Here is a 12,500-nt window from a genome sequence, read left to right as displayed (position 1 = left end):
GTTGATTTTGCAAGAGGTATGGACTCGTTGCAGAAGCGTCATTAAACTGGCGTATGTGCCCCCCCCCACCATCCCCCCAACCCCCTCGCGCGGAAGGTAGTCTGCCTGAATAGTCTTTTATTGTTGTTATTATCATTATCGTTGTTGTTGTTGTGGTTGTTGTTATCATTATCGCTATCATTATTATTGTTATCATTATTATTATCAGTTTTATTATTATTATTAGTATAATCATTATTACTATTATTATTATCATTATTACCATTATCATTATTATTATTATTATTATCATTATTATTTATCTTAATCTTTTTATTATATTATAATCATTATCATCACCACCATCACTCTCACTATCACCATCATCATCATTATCACCATCCTTTTTTTTAATTATGATCATTATCATTATCATGATAATAGTCATTATCATCACATAGATTTCTTAGTACTTTTATCATTATTATTCATACATATCATTATCACTATTATCAATTTTTATCATTATCATTATTACTGTTGCTATCATTATTATTATTGGTATCATTATCACTATTTTCATCGCTATTGCTGTTTTAATAATTATAGCTATTATTATTGTCGTTGTTGTTGTTTTGTTTTGTTATCATTATCTTTATTACTGTTATCATTATCAATATTAATATTGTTGTTACCATCATTATTATTTATTGTTATCATCATTGTAATTATTAATATTACTGTTATTATTATCAATATTAATATTGTTGTTATCATCATTATTATTTATTGTTATCATTGTTGTAATTATTAATATTATTGTTATTATTAACTTTATTATCATCATCACCATAAATTGCATTATCCTTATTTGCTCGACGATTCAAAATAACAAGTTTGAGGATTAATGCTATCAGTATCTCATGCTCTCTCTATTTCTTCTGTCTGTCACTGTCTCTCTCTTTCTCTCTCTCTCTCTATCGCTCCCTCCCTTCTCTCTCTCTCCCTTCCTCCCTCCCTCCTTCTCTCTCCCCATCACTCTCTTTCTATCGCTCCCTTCCTCTCTCTCTCTCTCCCCATATCTCCCTTTCTTTCTATCGCTTCCTCCGTCCCGTCCTCCCTCCTTCCCTCTCTCTCCCTCCCTCCCTCCTTCCTCTCTCTCTCTCTCTCTCTCTCTCTCTCTCTCTCTCTCTCTCTCTCTCTCTCTCTCTCTCTCTCTCTCTCTCTCTCCCTCTTCCTACCGCTCTGCTTTATCAAGTCCCCTCTTTCCTGATTAAACAAAACCCCAAGAACGACACAGCATCACGTCATACCATAACACGACATACCACGGCGATGCCCATCACCGCCATGCTACACCCCATGCTCTATCCTCGCCGTATCATCCACATATATAGGGCCTGAACCTAAACCACCCCATAGTCCCATCCCACCCAAGGCACCGCGACCGTGCGTGGTGATAATGATGATAACATTGATAACACGAGCATCCTCCTTGCATCCCCCGACTACAGGCGAATGCAACGTGTTATATTAGAGTGAAATATGATAAGGAAAATGAGATGAAGGCGATTTTCTTAACAGAGTAAACACAGGATCATTTTTTTTCTCTCGTTTCGTAGAGCTGTGAGAGGAGATCAGCCTCGCATGCGGGTCTGGGAGCTGTACTTGTTGTAGATGGGTTGAAGGTCTCTGTCTGTCTGTCTGTCTGTCTGTTTGTAGGTCTGTTTTTTCTGTCTGTCTGTCTTCCGGTTTGCTTATTTGTGAGTCTCTCTACCTGTCCATGTATTTGTGTTTGTCTGCCTGTCTGTCAGTTTGTCTGCCTGTCTGACTGTATCTGGTTGTCTGTCTGTTTGACTGCCTCTGGTTGTCTGTCTGCCTGTCTATTTGTGTGTGTGTGTGTGTGTATGTGTGTGTGTGTGTGTGTGTATGTTTGTATAGTGTGTGTGTGTGTGTGTGTGTGTGTGTGTGCGTGTGTGTGTGTGTGTGTGTGTGTGTGTGTGTGTGTGTGTGTGTGTGTGTGTGTGTGTGTGTGTGTATGTGTGTGTGTGTGTGTGTGCGTGTGTGTCCCTGTCTCCCACACACCATTGAAAGGAATGCTAACGACTGTGACTTAGGATCGACAAAAGATACCTGCCTTGACAACACCTTAGAACAGAAGCGTTGTGTTCCTTCGTCGAAACCGAACAGAAGGGGCAGGTCTTTAAAATGAAAGGGAGGAAGGGGTGGAGGAGAGGAAGGGAGTGAAGAGGGGAGGAAGGAGGGGCGGGGAGGGAGAGGGGGAGGGGAGGAAGGGGTGGAGGGGAGGAAGGGGTGGAGGGGAGGAAGGGGTGGAGGGGAGGAAGGGGGGGAGGGGAGGGGAGGAAGGGGGGGAGGGGAGAGGGGGGGGAGGGGAGGAGGGGGTGAAGAGGGGAAGGAGCGGAGGAGGGAAGGAGGGAAGGAGGGAAGGAGGGAGGAAAGTGGGGAGAGGGGAGGAAGGAGGAAAGGAGGTGGGGGAAACCGAACAGAAAGGGCAAGTATTTAAAATGAAAGGGAAGAGGGAGGGGGGGAGGGGAGGAAGGGGGTGAAGAGGGGAAGGAGGGAGGAAAAGGGGGAGATGGGAGGAGGGAGGAAAGGAGGTAGGGAAAGGGGGAAGGAGGAGAGGAAGAAGGGAAAAGGGTAGAGGGCTGGCGAGAGGAAGGGGATGGAAGGGAGGGGAGAGGAAAGGAGGTAGAGAGGAGAAGGAAGATGAGAAAGGAAGGAAGCGGAGAAGAGGAAGTAAAATATATAGAGAATAGGATAGAAGTGGTAGAAAGAGTAAAGGGGGAACAAATGGGAAGAAGGAGAAAAGAGGAGAAAAAGGAGGAAGGAGAGAAGGAGGAAGGGGGGAAGGGAGGGGTGAGGGAGTACTGTGTGGAGGAATAAAGGGGGGGAGGAGGGGGGGGGAGTTTGCAAAACCGAAAAAGAACGACGTGACCAGAAGGTAAAATAGGGGAGGAGGTAGAAAGAAAAAGAGGAAAGAAGGGTGAATGAATAAAGGAAAAGTTTGTGTGTGTGTGTGAGTGTGTGTGAATGTGCGTGCGTGTGTGTGTGTGTGTGTGTGTGTGTGTGTGTGTGTGTGTGTAAGCCAGTGTTCATGTACAAGTCCGTGTGCGTGTGTATGTGTGTGTGTGCTTATTAAACATCGATAAGCGATTTAATATCAAGGTTGAGACTTGAAAAGGGACGAAGGGGGAATGGAAGGGAGGAGGAGAGAATAACGTGGGAGAGATTGAGAAATGAGAGAGAAAATATCAGGAAAAAAGTGGGAATGAATGGCGAAAGACCAAAGGTAAGGAAGAAAGGAAAACCGACAGAAGAACGGAAGGAAGGAAGGGAAAGAAGAGAAGGAGTAAAGAAGGGGTAGGAGGAGGAAGAAGGAGACGGGGGTAGGGGGGTGAAGGGGAAAGTATGAGAAACGGAGATAGGAATGGAGGGAAGAATATGGAAATAGGAAAGAAGAAGCAGAAAGAGAGGAATAGGGGAAGGGTTAAAAGAAGGAGAAAGGTAGGAGAAGGTAAGGAGAGAGAGAGAGAGAAGAGAAGAAATGAGGGAGATACGAAGAGAGAGAGAGAATAGAAGAAAGATACAAGAGAAGTTGAAGAAGGGAAAGAAGGGTGAGGAATAGAAGAAAGAGAAGAAAGAGAGGGGATAAAAAAAGGAAAGATAAAGAAGATGGAGGACGGAAGGAGGAGGAAAGATGAAAGAAAAGAAAGACCAGAAAGATCTTAGAAAGAGGAACTTCGAGATGTCACTCTGAAAATCAGGAAATCTCCATAAACTGCAAATAAAGTCAGCAAAGTCAGAAAAGACAAAACATAAATTCGGAAAAGAGAGAAAACTCAGCTAATTACGAAGAAAGGGTGAAAGGAAAGTCTGAAATTCGAAGAAAAAATACAAATAAAAACTTCCTTTACGGCACATAAATCCTACCGACTCAGTATACATAACCAGAAAGAAAGAAAGAAGAAGAGAAGAAGAAGAAGGAGGAGGATAAGAGAAGAAGAAAGAAGAAGAAAAAGAAGAAGAAAATGAAGAAGAAGCAGAAGAGAAGAAAAAGAAAATGAAGAAAAAGAAGAGGAAGAAAAGGAAAAGACGAAGAGAAGAAGTAAAAGAATAATAATAATAAGAAGAAATGGGAGTCTAAACTTTGAAAAAGGGCAAACTAGCCCACGATTCAAGTCTGAAGCTCGAGAAGACCCCAATGGCTGTCCACAAAGTCTAAAACCCCTATAAAGAAAAGAAAAGAAAAAGAAAGAACGAAAAAGGAAAACAAAGAAAAAGAGAAAGAAAGAAAAAAAGGGACAATAAATAAAGAAAGAACTCCACTACCTCCACCGAGCAGAGACTGGACACGAAGGGAAAAAAAGACCCTTAACAGCAATTAAACAACAGAACTACGCGATCGGACCACTGCCTCAACATAATACGACAGTTGGCCAAGGAGAACTGTTCTGTACACAACAAGGAGTCGAGTCGTCATTGAGTTAACACTGAACCTCAATGAAATTCAATGTTATCAATGATGATAATAATAAAGGACCCAAATTGGCCAAGGAGAACTGTTCTTTACACAACAAGGGGTCGAGTCAACACTGAATTAACACTGAACCTCAGTGGAGATTCAGTGTTATCAATGATAATAATAGTAAAGGACCCAAATTGGCCAAAGAGAACTGCTCTTTTGGCCAAAAAGAGCTACTCTTTACACAACAAGGAGTCGAGTCGCCATTGTATTAACACTGAACCTCAATGAAGATTCAGTGTTATCAATGACAATAATAATAAATAACCCAAATTGGCCAAGGAGAGCTGTTCTTTTGACCAAAAAGAGCTGTTCTTTACACAACAAGGAGTCGAGTCAACACTGAGTTAACACTGAACCTCAATGAAGAATCAGTGTTATCTGTGATAATAATAGAGGACCCAAATTGGCCAAGGAGAGTTGTTCTTTACACAACAAGGAGTCGAGTCAACACTGAGTTAACACTGAACCTCAATGGAGATTCAGTGTTATCAATGACAATAATAATAAATAACCCAAATTGGCCAAGGAGAGCTGTTCTTTTGACCCAAAAGAGCTGTTCTTTACACGACAAGGAGTCGAGTCGTTATTTAGTTAACACTGAACCTCAATGAAATTCAGTGTTATCAATGATGATAATAATAAAGCACCCAAATTGGCCTAAAAGAACTGTTCTTTACACAACAAAGGGTCGAGTCGGTATTTAGTTAACACTGAACCTCAATGAAGAATCAGTGTTATCAATGATAATAAAGAACCCAAATTGGCCAAGGAGAGCTGTTCTTTACACAACAAGGAGTCGAGTCAACACTGAGTTAACACTGAACCTCAATGGAGATTCAGTGTTATCAATGATGATAATAATAAAGGAACCAAATTGGCCAAAAAGAGCTGTTCTTTACACAACAAAGGAAAAAAACTGAACTTCAATGGAGATTCACGAATGATTCTTAAAGGATAAAGATACCAACATTGATGATACTGATGAGAATAATGGTGATTGTGATATTATTTACAGCAATATCGTCAACAATTGTAATAATGTTGTTGATGATGATAATAACAATTATTAATAGTAATGAAAATGGTATTGATAATGATAATGAAGATAATAACATTAATGATAATAATTATCATCATTATTATCTTTATTGTTATTACCATTATCATCAGCATTACTACTACTACTACTATTACTACTACTACTATTACTACTACTGCTATTATCATTTCAGTTATTATTATTTCAATCATCAATATCATTAGCATTGATTTATTATTGTAACCATTATTATTATCATCATTATCATTATTGTTATTATCATTATCATTATCATTATCATTATTAATATTGACATTATCAATATCATTATTACCATTATTATTACTTTTACTACTACAGCTATTATCATCATTGTTAGTATTATCATTATTACTATTAATAACTTTATTTCTATTGTTATTGTTATGATTACCAAAGTTGTTGTTATTGTTGTTGTTATTGTTATCATTATCATTATTAGCATCATTATTACTATTATCACCACTATTATCATTGTCATTATCATTATCATTATTATCATTATTGTGACTTATTCTTAGTGTTGAGAGAGACAGAGAGAGAGAGAGAGAGAGAGAGAGAGAGAGAGAGAGAGACAGACAGACAGACAGACAGACAGACAGACAGACAGACAGACAGACAGACAGACAGAGACAGAGAGAGAAAGAGAGAGACAGACAGACAGACAGACAGAGAGAGAGAATCTGTTTTCCCTTTTTTTTTAATCAAAACTCCCCAAAAGATTAGAAAAACAACAACATATGTGCTTCACAATTCGTACCAAACTATTTTTTTTCCGAATCTCTCTCTATAAATATCCAAACCTAACAATACCTTACACATTGTACCATACTTTTGGTTCTCTTGTAAATTTCATTATTCCTTTTCTTGTTTGGTGTCCTTTACTCCTGTTCCATCTTCCCTGTTCAGTATTTCCCCTCGTGTTCATACAACGACGATAATTGACCACGACGATCGACAGGGGTGAAAAAAAGAATGGAAATTTGTCTCCAAAATGAAGAGAGTGAGAGAGAGAGAGAGAGAAAGTGAGAGAGAAAGGGAAGGAGGGAGGGAGGGATGGGAGAGGAAGGGAAGAAGGGAGGGAGGGAAGGAGGGAGCGAGAGAGAGAGAGAGAGAGAGAGAGAGAGAGAGAGAAAGGGAAGGAGGGAGGGAGGGATGGGAGAGAGAAAGGGAGGAAGGGAGAGAGGGAAGGAGGGAGAGAAAGAGGGAGGGAGAGAAAGAAAGAGAGAGAGAGAGAGAGAGAGAGAGAGAGAGAGAGAGAGAGAGAGAGAGAGAGAGAGAGAGAGAGAGAGAGTGAGTGAGAGAGAGAGAGAGAAAGAGAGAGAAAGAGAGAGAGAGAGAGAGAGAGAGAGAGAGAGAGAGAGAGAGAGAGAGAGAGAGAGAGAGAGAGAGAGAGAGAGAAAGAAAGAAAGAGAAAGAACAAGAGAAAGAGAGAGAAAGATAGTTAGATAGACAGATAAAGAGAGAGAGATAGCTAGACAAATAGATAGACAGATAAAGAGAGATAGAGATAGACAGATAGATAGACAAATAAAGAGAGAGATAGATAGCTAGACAAATAGATAGACAGATAAAGAAAGAGACAGCTAGACAGATAGACCGATAGACAGAGATAGATAGAAAACGAGAGAAGAGGGGGAAAAAAATCCGAGTCCACGTCCTCAGAATGCGAAATGAGGTTATCAACAATTTAAATAAATTCCCCCGGTTTCCCCTCATACGGTTCCGAGGGGAAAGTGCCGTCGCCTTGTCACCGGGCTCCCTCCGCCTCTTCTCATCATGTGTATTTTTCTCATTATCTTCCCCCTCACTGCTTCCTTTCCTTCCGATCTCTCCGCCTGACCCCTTTGTTTCAGGCGTCGCTGCCTTATCGATTGGGGAAACGAGGGGAGATGGAGGAGGGGAGGAGGAATTAGGGAGGGGAAGGAGGTGAGGGGGGAGGGGAAGGAGGGGAGGGGGATGAGGGGAGGGGATGGGAGGGGGATTGGGGGAAGGGGAGGGAATGAGGGGTGGGATGAGGATGACGGGAGGTGGGGAAGAAGGGGGGAAGGGGATTGGGGGATGAGGATAAGGGGAGGTGGGGAAGGAGAGGGGAAGGGGAGGGGATGAGGATGGGGGAGGGGTGAGGGGAAGTGGGGAAGTAGGGGAGGAAGGAGGGGGGAAGGGGAGGTGGGAGATGGATAAGGGAATGAGGATGAGGGGAGGTGGGGGAGGGGAGGTGGGGAAGTAGGGAAGGGGAAGGAGGGGGAAGAGGGGGAAAGGAGGGGGAAGGAGGTGGTCGGGATGGGAAAGGGGGGAAGGAGGTGTTCAGGGGAGAGGGGGAGGAGGTGGAAGGTGGTCGTAAGGGTGAGGGGTCATGGGTGGATAAAATGCGGATTGCAGGATGACGTAGTTGTGGGGAGGATGGAAGCAATACGGTCACGTGTGGATTCTGTCTCGGGTAATTATGTACACGTGGATGTGAAATATTATAGGATGGGTCCAGACTACACATTATTTTTCTTGTTCGGGGAATATTATATTTTTTTCATGCGCGGAAAACATCTTTTTGTCAACATTTGCGCGGACGGATCAGCGGGCGGATGGTGAAATAAGTGCGCGGAAAGGTCAAAAGAATCTTATGCGCGGAAGATGATTTAAAAGAGAATTAAGCTTGCGCGGAAAGTTACCCCGAGAACTTCATTTGCGCGGAAAGTTACCCCGAGAACTACTTTTGCGCGGAAAGTTACCCCGAGAACTACATTTGCGCGGAAAGTTACCCCGAGAACTACATTTGCTCGGAAAGTTACCCTGAGAACTACAATTGCGCGGAAAGTTACCCCGAGAACTACAATTGCGCGGAAAGTTACCCCGAGAATTACATTTGCGCGGAAAGTTACCCCGAGAACTACATTTGCTCGGAAAGTTACCCTGAGAACTACAATTGCGCGGAAAGTTACCCCGAGAACTACATTTGCGCGGAAAGTTACCCCGAGAACTACATTTGCGCGGAAAGTTACCCCGAGAACTACATTTGCGCGGAAAGTTACCCCGAGAACTACATTTGCGCGGAAAGTTACCCCGAGAACTACATTTGCGCGGAAAGTTACCCCGAGAACCACAATTGCGCGAAAAGTTACCCCGAGAACTACATTCGCGCGAAAAGTTACCCCGAGAACTACTTTTGCGCGGAAAGTTACCCCGAGAACTACATTTGCGCGGAAAGTTACTCGAGAACTACATTTGCGCGGAAAGTTACCCCAAGAACTACTTTTGCGCGGAAAGTTACCCCGAGAACTACATTTGCGCGGAAAGTTACTCGAGAACTACATTTGCGCGGAAAGTTACCCCGAGAACTACTTTTGCGCGGAAAGTTACCCCTACAACTACATTTGCGCGGAAAGTTACTCGAGAACTACATTGGCGCGGAAAGTTACCCCGAGAACTACATTTGCGCGGAAAGTTACCCAAGAACCACAATTGCGCGAAAAGTTACCCCGAGAACTACTTTTGCGCGGAAAGTTACTCCGAGAACTACATTTGCGCGGAAAATTACCCCGAAAACTACATTTGCGCGGAAAGTTACCCTGAGAACTACAATTGCGCGGAAAGTTACCCCGAGAACTACTTTTGCGCGGAAAGTTACTCCGAGAACTACATTTGCGCGGAAAATTACCCCGAAAACTACATTTGCGCGGAAAGTTACCCCTAGTACAACATTTGCGCGAAAAATTAGCCGAGAACTAAATTTGCGCGGACAGAATTTGACCAAACTCTACAATCTGGGGATGTGTGATTTGGTGGATGACGTGTTCGTGTGTGGATGACGTGTGGATTGGAGGCGATGTGCTCGTGTGTGGATTAGGCTTGGATTCGCGGGTGATATGCCCACTATATATGGATTGGTGGGTATGTATTTACGTGTGGATTACCGAGAGATGTGTTTTTGTTCAGTGATTTGTTCATGTGCCTCTGAACTGGTGATGCGTAGGTGGATGGTATGGTGGTGGTCTTACCTATTTTTTTCAATAAGGGAGAAGAAATGAGCTTAAATAATAAATAATAATAAATAATAAATAAATAGGTTAAATAATCAATAATAATAAATAAATAGATTAAATAATAAATAATAAATAATAATAAATAATAAATAAATAGATTAAATAATAAATAATCAATAAATAGATTAAATAATAAATAATAATAAATAATCAATAAATAGATAAAATAATAAATAATAATAAATAATCAATAAATAGATTAAATAATAAATAATAAATAAATAGATTAAATATTAAATAATAAATAAATAGATAAAAAAGGATAATAATAAGAAATGAGCTCAGATGATCCTGTCGGCTATATTTCAATTATCGTATAACTTTGTTGATGCACATTTCTGGTACACATAACGTTTCTGTAAGATTGTTCCATGCTGTACTATTTCTGCTTAGAATATTAGTTTTTGCTTGACATCTTTACCGTCTAATTTTACTTTCAACTTTTGATTGTGATCTCTCGTCCTTGTGTTAAAATTATATGGTAATCTTTGTCTAACTTCTTCTCTCTTCCTGTAACAAAGTTGAACAGCATAATCATGTCCCCCTTTTTCCTTTTTTCTTCCAAAGTAGTAAGCCCTAGTTTCTTTAGTCTATCTTCGTAACTCATATCTCCTAGAATAGGTGCCCATCTTGTGGCCGTTTTTTTTTTTTTTTTTTTTTTTAACTTTTTCCAGTTTGTCAATATCTTTTTTAAGTGTGGATTCCCTACCACTTCAGCGTACTCAAGGCTTGGTCTTATGATTGCTAAAATGATCTTCTTTACCATATCTTCGTTCACATACATTAATGCCCTCTTCATCTTGGCAAATAGTCCAAGTATTTAGTGGACCTCTTTACTTACATGATCATTTGAGTTTAAGTTCCTGTTTATGTTTACCCCAAGATTTTTTTTCCGTCAGCTGTGTCTCCTAATTTATACTGGAATTGTGGGCGAGGTTTACTTTCTCCGAACCTGACAACGTGACATGTATTGGTGTTGAATTCCATTTTCCAAGTACAACTCCACGTGAATAAATTCTGGATGTCACTTTGGAGGCATTGGCGTGAGCAGGACCGCCGACAGTGGTGGGGAAACGACCTCGGGGCCCGCAAATATTTAGAGTAGTCGCTTATTTGATCCCAAGAACAACCAACTCAGCAAATTTATGGGGTGTTATTTATACTTAAACAACGTTTCAACAGTTAGTGTTTATAAGTTTAAGGGAAAAATGGGCGTTTCCTATTTGAAAAAAGCGTTTCCCACCTCAAAAGGATGTGGCCCAAGGCATGAGACATCGCCTATGATCTTTTTTTCTCTTTTCGCAGCGTCTGCAAACATATTCAAAGACCAGCAAGGCTTATGTTTGATCCCAAATCATTGACGAAAATAGTAAACAGAAAAGGCGCTGGCTACTCGTCGCCATGTAGAATGCATCCCTCTTATTACTGTGCGCATCTGTCTTTCATGAAAAAAGTCTTTCATCCATGTGAGTAGTTTGCCTTTCACTCCACCCAGGTGCTCTAATTTCCATAAAAGTCTTCTTTGAGACACCTTATCAAAAGCCTTTTAAAGTCTTAAGTACATACAATCCACCCAGTCGTCTCTCTCTTGTAATATTTCAGAAGAGATTTGTTACACATGATCTTCTCTAAAACCAAATTGTTCATTCGATACCATTTCGTGTGTTTCATGTACTTTAACCCATTTCTAACAGCTTGCATAGTATAGTAATTTACGAAACTGGTTCACAATTCAGAGGGTTTTGTTTTACGCCGGTTTTATATAAGGTTGTAACGGTAGAAAATCCCACAATGCACAAACTAGAGTAATGAGGAAAGTTAGACAACAGTTTCGGAATCGTCCCTGAGACCCGAAGATGGAGGACGATTCCGAAACTGTCTTCTCACTCTCCTCATTAATCTAGTTTGTGCATTGTGGGTTTTTCTACCATAGTATCAACACGGTAGATTGTTTTTTTTTTTCTATTTATCAAGGTTGTAACGATTTGGTAATTGTCCTTGTCTCACTGAATTTGAAATATTAGCATTAAAGGAGTACAAAGTTCCCTAAGAACACAGACAGAAATCTCATCTGGTCTCGCTGATTTGGTCTTATCTAATCCTTTTAGTAGATCTTTTATTTTATTCTTTTTGAGAGTGATATTTGCGTTGTTCTCTCACTCATGTACGGGTATTTGCCATTTAAAAGTATGGGTTCTGAACAAACACCAAGAATTATCACTTAGGATTTCACACGTTTCCTCCTCTCTAATATAAACAATGTTATTGTCTTTGATAGTGCTATTTTGATCTCTATTTTAAATTTTACTATTGTTGTAGTTAAAGAAGAGCTTTGGTTGACTTGCTTAGGTTTTATTATATTCTTTTCAAAGTCTGATTTCGCTTCTCTCATGGCTTGGGTATATTCATTTCTTCCTACTTTATATCTTTAATATGCTGCCTGAGATCTATTCTGAATCTTTTCCACAGGAGAAGCTTGTATTAACTCATATTCTTGCATTTGTCATCGCACCATTTTTAGCCATTTCTTGCTTCAATCTTGAATTTTGATATGAATTTATCCAAATTTATTTTTTATTTTTTATTATTATTATTATTTTTTAAAGATTAACAAAATTTTGAATGCTGAACATCAATTGAATATTGATAAAAAAAAAATTTCCTTTATTTCTGAGATTCACAAAATTTTGAATACTGAACACCAAGGTTCTCATCGTCCATATATTTCCCAATTTATGCTTCCAAAGAAATATTTAAATCTTCTGTAATCACCTCTTTTGTAATTGTACTTCTCCTTTCTTTCCTTTCCTACGCTGCCTGAGATCTGTCTTCTGAATCTCTCAAAAGAAATTGCTTA

This window comes from Penaeus vannamei, chromosome 43 (genome assembly GCF_042767895.1).
Source record: "Penaeus vannamei isolate JL-2024 chromosome 43, ASM4276789v1, whole genome shotgun sequence".
Lineage (NCBI taxonomy): Eukaryota > Metazoa > Arthropoda > Malacostraca > Decapoda > Penaeidae > Penaeus > Penaeus vannamei.
Note: the sequence above shows the minus strand (reverse complement) of the source record.